This window comes from Tursiops truncatus, chromosome 10 (genome assembly GCF_011762595.2).
Source record: "Tursiops truncatus isolate mTurTru1 chromosome 10, mTurTru1.mat.Y, whole genome shotgun sequence".
Taxonomy (NCBI): domain Eukaryota; kingdom Metazoa; phylum Chordata; class Mammalia; order Artiodactyla; family Delphinidae; genus Tursiops; species Tursiops truncatus.
Window position 1 is genome coordinate 73,047,805 of NC_047043.1, and position 16,490 is coordinate 73,064,294.

Sequence of the window (16,490 nt, forward strand, 5' to 3'; positions counted from 1 at the left end):
AAGTAGATTAGCGGTTGCCTAAGGCTGGAGATGCAAATGAGGAGTGACTGCTAATGGGCGCTGAGATTTCTTCGTGAGGTGGTAGAAATAGTCTAAAATCAAATTGTGGTGAAGGTTGCACAGCTCTGTGAATCTAATAAAATATTATTGAATTGTGCTCTTAAAATGGATGACTTTTATGGCAGGTAAAATTTATCTTAATAAAGCTGTTAAAATGAAAAAAAGGAGCATGACTTTTGCTAGATGCAACTGGAAGACCTCTTTGGAGAAAAGGTATAGATAGAAGTTTTGAAGCTTCCCAGAAGGATGATAAAATAGGGACAGGCTGAACCATGGATTCTGTTCCTCCTGGTTACAGCAGCATCCTTCACTCCCTGGCAAAGATGTGACCAGTGTCCCTCAAGGTTGGCCAGCTGGCATTTAGACATGTGTCAGTATTTGCTCTGAGACAGATGTGCCAGCTCAAGGGAGAAGGAGAACAGTAAAGCTAGATGGGACCTAGCCTCACAGCGGGGGCAAAGGAGGCCATAACAGCACCAGAAAGGAAGGAAAACTAAATCAGGGGTTTAGTTTTTGAGATAATCCCTCTTATCTCAATCCCAAGATAAGAGGGATTCAGGAAGAGTCAGAAGCCCAAATTGAGTGCAAGCCAGAGACAGTTGTATTACAAGCAGCACTTGAATCCTGTTAGCAGCACGGAGCAGAGGTGACGGGGTTCACTGCCCAGTGCTATTAAAGGTGCCTCACGCAGCATCCTCCTGTCAGTGTGACATCCTGCCAGAAGCAGCAGTCCAGCTTCTTATTCATAAATGTGATTGGGAACCACACTTGAGTATTTTTCCCCATCTGTCTAATTAAGTGTAAGTCCCAAAAGGCAGAGACCAACGTGAGCTCCAGTTCATGCTCTCAGCATAGTTTTCGGTGCTGGATAAATATTAAACAATAGTCTAGTAATAAAAGGCTAGCATTTTCCACAGGACTTTTGTATCTGAAATGGAAAGAAACCCTTTGAATGGAGTAGCAGGAGTTTCTCCTGGTTTTCATATTTCTCAGCAAGAGGCTCACTCTCTATTGTCGATCACATTTTTCATACCTGGTAAACCAAGCTGACTGAGGATTATAAATGAAGCAGTTTTATGTTGGAGGATAGCTTTGTAAGACCTCAGGTGATAACTAGTTCTTGTTAGAGCTAGGAAGCAACTGAGGAGTCAGTTCGTCATGTTAGTTCCTCTGAAAGGGGTTGATTTGGCTCAACCTAACGCTAGACGGGTGCTGTCTAATGGAACTTTTTGTGACAGTGGAAATGTCCTATAATATAAAAGTAATATGCAGCCAGTAGCTACCATATTGGATAATCGAGCACTAGAGGCTCTTAATGGGAAAGAACCACCAACTATTTCATAACCCACATCAAAGTTCATTTGTAAACAGCAATGAAAATTTATCAATAGAAATAATCATCATGGTGATCTCTCCTATTGATTCAACAAATATTTACTGTGAGTTTTCTGAGTGTCAGGCCCTCCTCTAGATTCTGGAGATTTTTCAGTTAAAAACAAAAAAAAAAGAGACAAAAAATTGAAGAAGAAAAACCATATGATCACCTCAATAGATGCAGAAAAAGCTTTTGACAAAATTCAACACCCATTTATGATAAAAATCGCTCTAGAAAGTGGGCAGAGAGAACCTACCTCAAAATAATAAAGGCCATATATGACAAACCCACAGCAAACACCATTCTCAACAGTGAAAAACTGAAAGCATTTCCTCTAAGATCAGGAATAAGACAAGGATGTCCACTCTCACCACTACTATTCAATATAGTTTTGGAAGTCCTAGCACAGCAATCAGAGAAGAAAAAAAATAAAAGGAATACAAATTGGAAAAGAAGAAGTAAAACTGTCACTGTTTGCAGATGACATGGCACTATACATAGAGAATCCTAAAGATGCCACCAGAAACTGCTAGAGCTCATCAATGAATTTGGTAAAGTTGCAGGATACATTATTAATGCACAGAAATCTCTTGCATTCCTATACACTAATGATGAAAAATCTGAAAGAGAAATTAAGGAAACTCTCCCATTTACCATTGCAACAAAAAGAATAAAACACCTAGGAATAAACCTACCTAGGGATACAAAAGACCTGTATACAGAAAACTATAAGGCACTGCTGAAAGAAATTAAAGATGATACCAACAGTTGGAGAGATATACCATGTTCTTGGATTGGAAGAATCAATATTGTGAAAATGACTCTACTACCCAAAGCAATCTACAGATTCAATGCAATCCCTATCAAATTACCAATGGCATTTTTAATGGAACTAGAACAAAAAATCTTAAAATTTGTATGGAGACACAAAAGACCCCGAATAGCCAAAGCAGTCTTGAAGAAAAAAAAACGGAGCTGGAGGAATCAGACTCCCTGACTTCAGACTATACTACAAAGCTACAGTAATCAAGATAATATGGTACTGGCACAAAAACAGAGATATAGATCAGTGGAACAGGATAGAAAGTCCAGAGATAAACCCATGCACCTATGGTCAACTAATCTATGACAAAGGAGGCAAGGATGTACAATGAAGAAAAGACAGTCTCTTCAGTAAGTGGTGCTGGGAAAACTGGACAGCTACATGTAAAAGAATGAAATTAGAACACTCCCGAACACCATACACAAAAATAAACTCAAAATGGATTAGAGGGCTTCCCTGGTGGTGCAGTGGTTGAGAGTCCGCCTGCCGATGCAGGGGACACGGGTTCGTGCCCCGGTCCAGGAAGACCTCACATGCTGCGGAGTGGCTGGGCCCGTGAGCCATGGCTGCTGGGCCTGCGCGTCTGGAGCCTGTGCTCCGCAATGGGAGAGGCCACAACAGTGAGAGGCCCGCGTACTGCAAAAAAAAAAAAAAAAAAAAAAAAAAAAAAGGATTAGAGACCTAAATGTAAGACCAGGCACTATAAAGCTCTTAGAGGAAAACATAGGAAGAACACTCTTTGACATAAATCACAGCAAGATATTTTTTGATCCATCTCCTAGAGTAATGGAAATAAAAACAAAAATAAACAAATATAACCTAATGAAACTTCAAAGCTTTTGTACAGCAAAGGAAACCATAAACAAGACAAAAAGACAACCCTCAGAATGGGAGAAAATATTTGCAAACAAATCAACAGACAAAGGATTAATCTCCAAAATATATAAACAGCTCATGCAGCTCAATATTAAAAAAAAAAGAAACAACCCGATCCAAAAATGGGCAGAAGACCTAAACAGACATTTCTCCAAAGAAGACATACAGATGGCCAAGAAGCACATGAAAACTGCTCAACATCACTAATGATTAGAGAAATGCAAATCAAAACTACAGTGAGGTAGCACCTCACACCAGTTAGAATGGGCATCATCAGAAAATCTACAAACAACCAATGCTGGAGAGGGTGTGGAGAAAAGGGAACCTTCTTGCACTGTTGTTGGGAAAGTAAATTGATACAGCCACTATGGAGAACAGTATGGAGGTTCCTTAAAAAACTAGAAATAGAATTACCATATGACCCAGCAATCCCACTACTGGGCATATACCCAGAGAAAACCATAATTCAAAAGGACACATGCACCCTATGTTCATTGCAGCACTATTTACAATAGCCAGGTCATGGAAGCAACCTAAATGCCCATCGACAGATGAATGGAAAAAGAAGTTGTGGTAATATATACAATGGAATATTACTCAGCCATAAAAAGGAACGAAATTGGGTCATTTGTAGAGACGTGGATGGATCTAGAGACTGTCATAGAGAGTGAAGTAAGTCAGAAAGAGAAAAACAAATATTGTATATTAATGCATATATGTGGAACCTAGAAAATGGTATAGATGAACTGGTTTGCAGAGCAGAAATTGAGATACAGAAGTAGAGAAAAAACATATGGACACCAAGGGGGAAAGCCGTGGGGGGTTTGAGGGAGTGGTGTGATGAATTGGGAGATTGGGATTGACAGGTGTACACTGATGTGTATAAAATTGATGACTAATAAGAACCTGCAGTAAAAAAAAAAGAAAATTTTAAATCATAATCTTAAAAAAAAATACGTGGCGAGGTCCCTGCTCTTAAGGAGTTTATAATCTAAAGTGTAGAAACAAACAAAACAGAAAGGGAAGAGGAAAATAAATGAATGATTAAAAAGAATAATCAGTGTTTTCAAGAAGCACACAAAGTGGTGAGATAGATCCTTAGCTTCTTTATACAGATCAGGGTGAGAGGTGGGATGCAGGCTCTAGTGGGAAGAGAAATGGGAGGGAAAGATTGTTCCAAGAAGAGCAAATATCCTACAATGAAACCCCAAGGGGGAAAGAGCTTGATGCATGTGAGGATCTAAGTGAAGGTGGCTGGACATGGTGAGTGAAGAGGAGAAAGGAACAGATCATGTTGGTGATATAAGGCAGGAGTCAAAGCATACGTGGCTCTATACACTGTTGAAATGCATTGGAAAGTCTTGGGAGGATTTCAGGTAGGAGAATGACATCAACAAGGTATAATGTAAAAGTTTATTCTGACTGCAGAGTGGAGGGCAACTTGGAGGAGGGCAGAAGACAGAGTGGGGACAGCAGTTAGGAGGCTGCTGTGGTCAAAAAGAGATAGGCACGTGGCGATGTTGTAGCAAGGGTTTGAGCTTGGACGTGAAGGGCGGGGATGGATCTGAGAAATGATTTGGGGAAATTGACAGCACTGACTGACGGATGGGACCTTAGAGCAAGAAGAAAATGGAGGAATCAAAGATCATTCCCAGGTTTTTAGGTGGAGAAACTGGTGGACCTCTGGCATCGCTGGCAGTATTGGAAATGGAATAGAGAGCTCTCTTCCCACTCTAACTCTGTATTGGCTTTGCATATCCACTAGTTTTTACTGATATGCAAGGTTGGGTGATAAGAGGGATTGAATGGGATCATCCCGTTCAGTGCTGATGCATTTCTGTTCCCAGACCTCTCCCTTCAAAGTGCCTTTTATATCATGGCTGCAATTAACTCTAAAATCTATTATGTTGTAGAACTATAAGAAGCTTCTAGACCATTTGCCCCGTTGGTTCCCAGCCTTTTAAAACATGGGACCCCTCTGTAACAACAAAGTGTGGATCTCTATATGATGGCAATAATATTAGCTGTCTGCTTCCTTTAAATGGGATATGGGCTGAAAGAAAGAAGCCAAACACACAGCCTCTGTAGAATTAGATTAGACTTTCAATGTAGCCAGCCAAGAATGTGGAAACCTACTGAAACAAGGTGACATACAAGACGAAGTTGCAGCAATTAGAATCCCTTTGGAGTCAGGAAAATAGTGGGATTTTTGCAATACCATTGCCCTCCAGGGCTTATACAACCAGCCCTCAAACTATGTCCCAGAACTACCTAAGCACTTAAATTTAACGGAGTATTTAAAAAAATCATACTCCACTACTTTTGGGCTCACACTTGGCATCCCTCTCCAGTGGGGAGAAGGCAGAGTGTGTGGTCAGATGGGGTAATATCTTCCTCTCCTTCTCCTGTATCCTGGAAAGCCCGTTTCTCCTCTGTGCTTTATAGAACTTACCCAGGGCCAGGCAGGGCCTGCATTGAGCCCTTTTGTGCGTTATCTCACATGATCTTCACAAAAATCCCATGAGATAGACTTCATGTTTTATGCTATTAACAGATGAGGGTGCTGAGGCTTCAACAGATAAAAAGTAACCTTATTTTGGGTATCTATTGATTAAGAAAATATATAGCAACAAAATTGCTATAAATTCAGTAGTGATTTTGGATAAATGTATCTCATTCATTGCAACACCACCTATCTACTTTGGAAAATTAGTTGCAATGTCATTCACTTAATATTTAAACAGTGTTTAGAATGTCAAGGATTTGAGACCCTCTTGCAATTATCAGGCTCCTCCCAGGGGTCCTGTAGTCATGACTGACATCTTCTGATCAAACCCATATTACTTGTTCTAGATTAGAACATTGAAGTTTAAAGAGGGCCAGTTATTTGGCCAAGGGCAAAGGACTTGCTCATCACAGAGTGGAGGCGCAGACCTGGTCCTTCCACTTTTCTGTTCAAAATTTTTACTACTGTATCTTGTTCCCTTGTAAGGTAAATAGGTCATCTGTCCGAAGACCCCAGAAAAGGAAAGTGATTAAATCAGGATCTCCAGGAGAGGTGAAAATCCTACTGGTAGGAGTTGCCTGGAGAGCATTGTAGAGAAGGATCAAGAGGCCCCATCTGAATTTACTGGAAAACAATGTACTAATTGATTAATGATGTCTGCCATGAGTACATGACTAGGAGTTAAGTCACTTGTGCCATGTATTTTGATGTGAACTGGTCATGCCTTGGTGGCTTTTAGGTGAATTTAGGCTGGTTGTCCATGGTGTGGAGCTGAGCTCCACATTCTTTGTGTCTCTAAGTGCCAGGTCAAGTGCCTTTAAAAAAAAAGAGCTACAGAACTGCACTAGCTCTGGGCACTGGAGGAAGTGTTCCATCTCCTTTCTGTCCCACTCACAAGCTTATGATTTTTTTTTTCTTACAAGCAGACACTAGCTATAAAAAAGTTCCAAGCCTAGTGCACAGAAACCTTCCCTGAGAGGGAAACAGAGGTAAGGCTGAACTGAGAGAAACCGGATCATGATAACTAGGGGTCGCCCTTGACATTTATTCTGAAAGTTAAGTCGAAAAACTAAAGAGTAGCATTTAAAAATTTCTCTGCTCCCGTTTACCTCCAAACCAGCAATTGTACATCTGTGTACACAGCTGAGTTTGGAAGTAGCATTGGGAAAGCAGAATTTTCAGTAGAAAGCCTGAATCCACACACAGGGGTATTGACCAGAAATGTAAGGGCAAACTAATTCAATTACTTTCAGTGGAGTTTAACCTATAATCTTCACCCAAGCACAGGGGTACCTCAGACAAAGAGAAAGAACTCTTAAAATTGCTGGTTACCCCGAGAAAGAGCGAGCAGGAAGCTAGCCTTGTGTGCCTGAGGTTTCTTGGAGGGCCAGAAATCTGTTTCTGTCAGCACAGGAAAAACCATCATGGAGCAAGGAAAGAAATGGAAATCAAAGCGAAAGTCACTTACTCTTTTTCACATGACCTGGTATAATTATTAAAATGCTGAATTGCTTCTTTTAAAGGTTTTTCCGCTAGAGGAAAGAATGTCAGAACCACTCCCCTAAACCTACTCCCTTCTTTCAAAAACATCTGTGAGAGAAAATAAAACGAAATACATATTTATATACTTTTTTTTCTTACAAGGGACTGGTAAGCAATTTGATCTCTTTTATCTGAAAGTTTTGCCAATGTTTTCATCAGTTCCTGCAGAGATAGCTGTGATTCCACTTTTTCTTTGAACAAAAAATAAATTGGGTTTCTTTGCAGTGAAAAATAGAAGGCTTGCTAAAAGCACTGACTTCAAAATAGTGCTTATCATACATTTGTGGAGAGCATACTGAAGAAACCATGCCTGGCACCGCGTGTGCTGAGAAGCCCACTTTGGCTTCTTCTGGAAAAAAGCCTGAGCGATGTGCTCAGCTAGAGAGTGTTGGTATTTCCCTTTGACTCTCTTTCTGATTCATTCACTTGTGTCTCCATTAGCAATTTGTTTTTAATTCAATGTTCTATGGATAAAGCATCTTGCTGGAAAACAGGCACATTTTACGTGCATACGCCTGACATTTTAAAAAATGAAAGTAATGGAACTCCATGCTCAAAATAAACAGGCTGTCTTTCCCTTTCCCCACCAAACAATATTTATAAACCTCCAGGATAAATGAATTTTCTGCCATCGGTACACCTGGTCTGGCTGTGTAAGTGCTTCTCTGTATTCTTTGAAAGAACTCAGTTCTGCCCTGAACACCCAGGTGCAGGAGTCACTGGCCCTCAGGAAGGCTGACCTGGATTCAGGAGAGCAGTGCTTCAAAGCTAATCTAAGAAACTTCTTGTAGTTTACATGTTCCTAATGGACAGCCTTGTTTATTTCGCTTCATCGTAATGATCTACTTCCTCTGTGTTCTACACGTTCAGTAATAAACTCATCGATCAGTTGGCATCAAGCTTATCTGTGATGAGTCCCAATTCCACTATTCCCTGAGACCCTGGGCAAGAGACTTAACTTCTCCAAGGCAGGTTACTCATCTAGTTTAAAATCTGTGTTTAAATATATATGTATAGTGATGTTGAGCATCTTTTCCTGTGCCTCTGAGAAATGCAAATCAAAACTACAATGAGATTCACTTTGTTATAAAACAGAAACTAACACACCATTGTAAAGCAATTATACTCCAATAAAGATGTTGAAAAAAAAAACTACAATGAGGTATCACCTCATGGTGGTCAGAATGGCCATTATCAAAAAATCTAGAAACAATAAATGCTGGAGAGGGTGTGGGGAAAAGGGAACCCTCCTGCACTGTTGGTGGGAATGTAAATAGATACAGCCACTATGGAGAACAGTATGGAGGTTCCTTTAAAAACTAAAAATAGAACTACCATATGACCCAGCAGTCCCACTACTGGGCATATACCCAGAGAAAACCATAATTCAAAAGAGACATGTACCACAGTGTTCATTGCAGCACTATTTACAATAGCCAAGACATGGAAGCAACCTAAGTGTCCATCAACAGATGAATGAATGAAGAAGATGTGGCACATGTATACAATGGAATATTACTGAGCCATAAAAAGAAATGAAATTGAGTTATTTGTAGTGAGGTGGATGGACCTAGAGTCTGTCATACAGAGTGAAGCAAGTCAGAAAGAGAAAAGCAAATACCGTATGCTAACGCATATATAATGGAATCTAAAAAAAAAAAAAAGGTACTGATGAACTTACTTGCAGGGCAGGAATAAAGATGTAGACATACAGAATGGACTTGAGGACACGGGATGGGAGGGGGATGTTGGGGTGAAGTGAGAGCAGCATTGACATGTGTACTACCGAATGTAAAATAGATAGCTAGTGGGAAGCAGCAGCGTAGCACAGGGAGATCAGCTCGGTGCTTTGTGACCGCCTGGAGGGGTGGGATAGGGAGGGTGGGAGGCAGGCTCAAGAGGGAGGGGATATGGAGACATATGTATGCATATGGCTGATTCACTTTATCGTACAACAGAAACTAACACAGTATTGTGAAGCAATTATACTCCAATAAAGATCTATTAAAAATATATATGTATACACACACTTATCTTAAAAGGCTATTGTAAGGATTAAATGAGAAAATGCTTGTAAAGTGCTTAGCACAGAGCTGGGCATATTCATAATTATTAGTTGCTAAACCAATGATTAGATAACATTATTGACATTTACAAATAGCTTTGCGTTTTACAAAGGTACTATCTTGAACAACATCCGAAAAGCAATTTGGTGTCCACATTAATATCTCTCTTTCCATGTGATTGTAATACTTTAGGTGATTTGTCTGGGCTGGATTTCTTAGCCCAGGTTAAAATAGTTTGACTACAACTGAGCCTGCTTCCTCCAGGGCCCTGACCGACTGGGCAGTCGTCATGTTCTAAAGAAAATGATCTCTGCTACAGACTGGGCTTGGGTTGAGTGTTAGGGACTCAATCAATTGCAAATATATATATATATTTTTTTTTTTCTAATAATTAAAAAAAGTCTGCTAAGCAAAAAAAAGAAAGAAATTATTCATACATTCTCAAACTGAGTGATAGTGTCTCTTCATACATTCTTCTTCTGGAGCTTCTATGAACATTGATTTGGAATCTGTCCCTGTTGTCTCCTAACTGCTTTTATGTCATCTCTTTATCTGTGCTGTATTCTGAGTGGTCTCCTTAGTTCCAGTTCACCAATTCTTTTATTCAGGTGTATCTGATATGACCTGAAACTTGCTGATTATGGTCTTAAAGTTAACAACTACAGTATGTTCTGCTGCAAATATTATATTTGGTTCTCTTTTGAATCTTCATGATCCTTTAACAATAATGTCCTGTTCTTTCTCTACAGTTTCTATGCCTTCTTTATTTTTAATATTGAACACATTTATTTTAGAGTTTCAATCAGATGATTGTCTTCAGTTCTAGAGGCGTGAATTCTCCAACTTACTGTATCAGCTGATTCTCCCTCGTGGTTCTCATGCAGATCATCTTTTTTTTTTTTAATCATTGGGCTTATCACTGGTGTTGGGGTGAGGTGGGGTGGAGACTTTTTTGGAAGTCCTTTATGTCCTGGATTATAGAATTATCACCATGGAGTAGTTAAACATGGGATTCTCCTATAATTATCTTTATGTTTGTTTCTCAGCTGGGGGATCCCATGCCACATGTCAGTTTGGACCTATACCTGATCATCATGTGATGTAGGCTGTGGGTTCTGATGTCTTTGTGTGTAACTGTTTCTCCCACCTGTAACTCCGGTAGATTGCAGTTTTATATGCAGTAACCCTAGACGAACAGAGGAGTTTTTCTAGTCTTCCTCTCAGAGAAAAAAAAGTGTTTAAAGGCTCCACTATTTCTGTTGTGGGCTGAAGTCCAGCTCCCAGGCTCTCATTATCCAAAAGGTCCCCATGGCATCAGGTCTGTTCAGATTTTGCGGCCCTCTTTCTCTCTGGGGATTGCCTTTTGATTGCAAGCGCTGATATGTATGTACTTATATTTTTTGTTCTTTTTATGTTTTGTTCTTCCGTTCTTTGTGTTTTTAATAGGAGGATCCCCTTCTGTGCCCGTTTGGTGTTCTGGGTTGCCCCAACATCTTTTCTTAGAGAGCACTGCTCAGGCCTGGGTTAACTCATGAAAAGTGTCTACGCAAAGCATTGAGCCCAGAACTAATTCAGTGCTTTGATTACAACTTTGGACCTTTTGTTAAAGCTATGACACCCATTTTATTTAATTAGTCATCTTGAAATCTAGTGTGTGTGTGTGTGTGTGTGTGTGTGTGTGTGTGTGTGTGTGTAAAAACCCTAGGCATTTAATCATTAAAAGATACAAGGAGCAACTTCTCATGAGGGTACCTCCTTACCTAAAGAATGGACTAGGAAACATTCCTTTGTATAAACCAGCCCCAGATTATCTCAAAATCTAAAAGGGTAAATGAAGGCAGTTTGTTTTTCCCCTAGTACAGCCAGCCAGTGATTGTATTTTCAGCAGTAAATAGATCAAGCCACTGGTGGGCTAATGTTTTCAAAGAGTGTCTAAGTGGTATGTAAGGTATAAAATTTTTATGAAAACTTTGGCTAAAAAGACCAACACCCTTTCTTATTGACTTGGTGTTTTATTGACCCAGGCATCTCCATAGTTCTTAACCTGTAGAAACGTAATTTGGGTTCTAGAAATGTTCTATTGTAACAACAATAACCAAATGGTTTGTTCGTACAGACTCTTCTCTCTTTTAAAATCATTTCCTATGGTGTAAAATAGCCACATTTCCCTGGGGTAGAACAAGCATGAAGAACAAAAATCAGGACCTAAGGGATGGGGGTGGGGAGTAGAGGAAGAACATATGGGCCTTTCTTTCTAGCTGCTAGGACAGTAGGGCCAGAGCTGGGTCAGGAAAGTGAGATATTTACCTCGGGCACAAAATTTAGGGAGACTCCAAGAAGCTCAGTAATTAAGGTAAATTATCATTTTTATGCAATATATTAAAAAATTAAAATTGGCCAACTATGAGCCCTGGGCCATGGCCTGCTTTGGTAAATAAGGTTTTATTGGAATCAGCTCCAGGATTAGGGTGACGTGAGTGAGACATTGTTGTCTAAGTGCAGGGTCAGATACTACTCTTATTTAAAATGTTAATATTTTGCCTATCATTTTTTGCATTCATTTTTAGTTTTAAGATATTGCCTTAAAATATTATTTATCTTTATTACCCCTTTTATTTATTATTCAAGGGGAGTGCCTCACTTATGTCATCGTGGGCCTGGCTCTTAAATGGAAAGCTATCATAGAGAAATGGTAATGGCCGAGTGGTTACATTCGCATAGCTACTGATAAAACCACCAAATCAACCCTCTGGGAGGCATGATCTTCATGATGTTTTACCCTCAGTTTTGTCCTCTGCAAAATGGTGGCAACAACAGTACTTCCTTTATAGGATTACAGTGAGTATCAATGTAGGCTGTTCAAGACAGGGCCCAGCACATGGGATCAGTGAGCAGAGTAGCAGTGATGGTGAAAATAAAAGATAAGTTTAGTAATTTCTAAACAAAGGCAGATTGTTTAGGGCCTTGGTTGTCTTCCTAAGGACTTTTTTATTGGGGTAAAAGATATATAATGTACGATATACCATTTTACCCGTATTTCAGCAGACAGCTCTGTGGCATTAAGTGTGTTCACATTATTCTGCGACCATCTCCAGAGCTTCTAAAGGGTTTGAACTCTATCCTACAAGCTCGAAAGGACCTTTGAAGGCTTTGGAGCAGGACGTTGCCCTAAGGGAGCATGTGGGGAAAATGATTCTGGGAAGAGAACCTACAGTGATGTAGAGGAAGAAAAAAAACAGGAAACAGGAGGGTTCTGCAGTGGACCAAATGTGAAGTGGCCAAGGCACTGACTGAGGTGACAACAGGAGTAATAAGAAAGGGCAGAGAAAGAGGTTGGTGAACCTCTTTAGACAATGAGAGAAGGGTGGAAAGGCTTTAACGGGTGAGGCGAGATTTTGAAAGAAGATACAGCTCATCGTAAAGTTCCTTTAGGCATAAAACAGTAGAACTGTGGGTCAGACAGACGCTTGGCTCCCAAGGCGGTGTGCTGTAATCAGCTCCTAGTGGCAGAGCCAATGCTTCAGTCTTCAGGAATTTTATGAGCCAGTTGTTAAATACAACCTTAATTAAAAATTAAATAGAAATGTACAATTAAATAAATTACATTAGAAACAAAGGTTATAAAGATTCAACACCCATCACTTCCTAATTATTTTACTACATTTTAGTACTGTCGCTGCTTTTGAGGTTATTTATTCTATCTGTACAGTAAAATACTGTATAATGGTATGCCACTGAAACAGCTTTTCTCAATTCCACTTTCACTGCCATTCTGTTAGTAGCTAGAAACTGACCTTGGTGAGAGTATTTACACCAGGAAATTAGCAAAAGCTACAAACTGTGACTGGATTCATTGTTGTGTTGATTGTCTAGATCTAAGAAGGTGATGGAAAAATGTTAATAATGCAGATTACACTTAATAGTGTGTTGCGTCAGTAGCCATTATGTTAGAAATATATTTTAAATCAAGGTTGAATGGCTATGAATATAAGACTTCAGCAAATATCGAAACAGCATTCTATAACAATCAATTGGAATTTTAAAGAAGGAATATTGTATGTTTTATTGTTACTTGTAAATTGTGTGCTGCGTATCTTTTGTATCAGTAAAACTTATAATAAAATTATATTTTTATTTATGCATAATTATTTTTGGCCCATCAGTTGTTGGACATTTACCAGCACACTGCTAACCATAATCTTCTCTGATAAAGAGATTTATTTGTATAACATGTGGTAATCATTCTCTCAACCTAAGCGTGTCTTTTCGAAGGACAAATGACTTGTTCTCCAGTCAAAAGGGAAAACCGGACACATCCTGTACCTAGGACGCACCGAAATGGTTTTTCTCCAGGCAAACCACACTATTTCAGCATCTTAATTTTATACTCTCACCTCCAGCAACAGTTACCATTGTTTGAGCACCGCAGTCTACCAGCCACTATGCAATGTGCTTTATTCACATTTCCATCCTCCCTTACCTCTTCAAGGTAGGTCCTAGTGTTATCCCCATTTTATAGACAGAAAGACCAAGGTAGCTTTACTCTCCTAAGTTTGTATAATTAGTAAGTAGTGAGGGAGAGATTTGAATGCAGACCTTTCTGGTTCTTTCCAGTCTCTTGATTCTGATACCTTTTCTGCCATATTGCCTCCAAAAATTGACACGGAGATAAACGTTTCCTCTTCAACATAGATATTCTTGGCAATGGTTACTGATCACTTACTATGTCCCCCCTGAAGTGCTGGGCACCAGGAAATTTACATGAGAAGCCTATGAAGTGGCTTCTGACTCCCAGGAGTTCATCCCGTTTACCAGCTCTTATGCGAGCCAGTGTCCCGTTGTCCTCAGCAGCTCCCGCAGTTTTACAGTCAGAGGAGTCTCTTCCCAATCAAGCTGTACTCTCGTCACATCTGATTCTAGTTTGGCTTCATTTGCTCCAAGGCCGAGACATTCATTTCTTACACCTCTTCTGCTCGTCTCCTAAATCTCCCTTGATGAATTCACTTGCTGCTTCTCCCTCTCGGTGCTTTTTGAGGTAGTTGCATGCTGATGCAGAAATCCAGCAGTAGGCACCTCCAGCCAGGAGGTCCACACGGATGGTACAATTATCTTTAGTCACAGGGCCTAAGACGAGTCTCCTATCAGAACTGCGTACTGCTGTGCATGCTCTCAGCTCCGCTACCTAAGATGTGTCCAAAATAAGAAATTTCAAGGGCTGTTGAGCTCTCTCATTTCCCAAGTGGATCAGTACAAAGAGCGTTTGACATTGGAGGCCTAGCATTTGAGATACAGTGGAAGAACTTTTCAGCACTGGGTGTCCCTTTCCCCCATATTCCAAGGCTGGTCTGAGTTCACGAACACCTCAAGATTCTGGTTCTTTCCCCTTATTTCCTCTTTCTCCATGTCTTCACTTACCAAGACATTTCCCTTGCTTTCTGCTTTGAAACTAGGCCACTAATTAAGAGAGAAGTCAGAAATCATGTTGATATTGTATCTGTGATGCAAAAGGAAGCAAGGCGGAAACAAGGTCTGCTAAAGATAGAAAAGCAATCCTTCTGTTCCCCAGTGATTGAAACATAAAGATTCTAAAACATTAACAATATAAATAAACCAAACATAAGCAAACATATATATTGATATTCATATAAATGTTTAAGCATGCCCACATATCATATAATGGCATTTATTCTTTTTTTTTCTCAAGAGGAAAAAGAGAGGGTCATTCGTGAACAGGAGGGCCCACTGTCTAAGTGTCCGTGTGGGTGTGCCCTGTGTTTTGAATCATATAAGCACAGATCCTTGTCCTTGAGGGGTCTAGAGGATACATTTCCAACACTGGAAAGTACACGCTGCTTTGTGCAAGGCCTAGCACCGCCAGCAGTCATTGTTTTCTTGTGCACCTACTGGCGTGTATGTGCCAGGCACAGAGTAAGTGCTTCCGGCGCGCGGTCTGATCTGTTCCCTGTACCCATCAACACCTGAGGCGGAGGCCATCATTTCACACTCCAGGAATGGGAGGTGGAGAGCGCTTATGCTGTGCGTTCACTGTTACAGAGATGGTAATGCGGTGAGGCTAGAATTGAAATCCAAGTCGTCTGATCTGGAGGCTTGGCCCTTAGGCTCAGTGAGGGATGGGCCCAGAGACCGCACAGACCTGGGTTCAAAGCCCACCGTGCCTCCTCCTACCTTAATGTTGGGGTGGGGGTGGGGCAGATTTACTTTTCCTTCCCGAGCCTCGGCTTCCTCCACAGCGAATAGAACCAACCTTGCGGGGTATTGTGAGGATGGGAGAGAATGTGAAGGGGGAGCTTCAAACGGGGCCTGGCCAGCAGCTGACAGTAATTAGTAACCGATTTGGGTGACTAATTCTGTTGGGAAATACTGCCCAATCTTCAACAGGTAAACATTAGATGTGAGTAAAGAGAGAATTATTGTAAAAACCCAGTTCATCTGATGTTGATTCACTCTGTTTATTCCTTTGTTCATCCATTCAACAAATATTTATTAAGCATCTACTCTGGTGTGAAACATTTTCTTCAGTCCTTTATGTGTAACTTAAAAAATAATGCAACCTGAAAACCGCACTGGGCAGGAGATATAGTTTCTGAGGAATCTTTCGGCATTCACCAATCCAACCTTTTTTTTTTTTTTTTTTTGCGGTATGCGGGCCTCTCACTGCCGTGGCCTCTCCCGTTGCGAAGCACAGGCTCCGGACACGCAGGCTCAGCGGCCACGGCTCACGGGCCCAGCCGCTCCGCGGCATGTGGAATCTTCCTGGACCGGGGCACGAACCCGTGTCCCCTGCATCGGCAGGTGGACTCTCAACCACTGCGCCACCAGGGAAGCCCACCAATACAACCTTTTACATCACCTGTCGTATTGCAGGTACCAGGCTCAGCTCAAGGGTGGACTGGATACACTCCAAGCCATGTCGGGGTGAGTGTTCCTGGTCTAGCCTGAGAGCCAGCATTGCCACATTTTCAGGGGTGTAAACAGAGAATTCTGAGTGCAGAGCAGAGGCAGGGATTCAGGGTCTGGAAGACTTCACCTCTAAGACAACTTTTGAGGGTGTTGGGATGGGAGGGAGGATGCAGGCCTGGGGAACAGTGAGAAAACCAATATGGTTGAAGCATTAGGTGCAAGGCGGCTTGCAGGTGGAACATCCATTTACCCTTTGGAATACAGTCTTCCTGTTGGCATGGCAACTGCTGCAAAATTAATTCAAGGTGGTACTTCAGATGA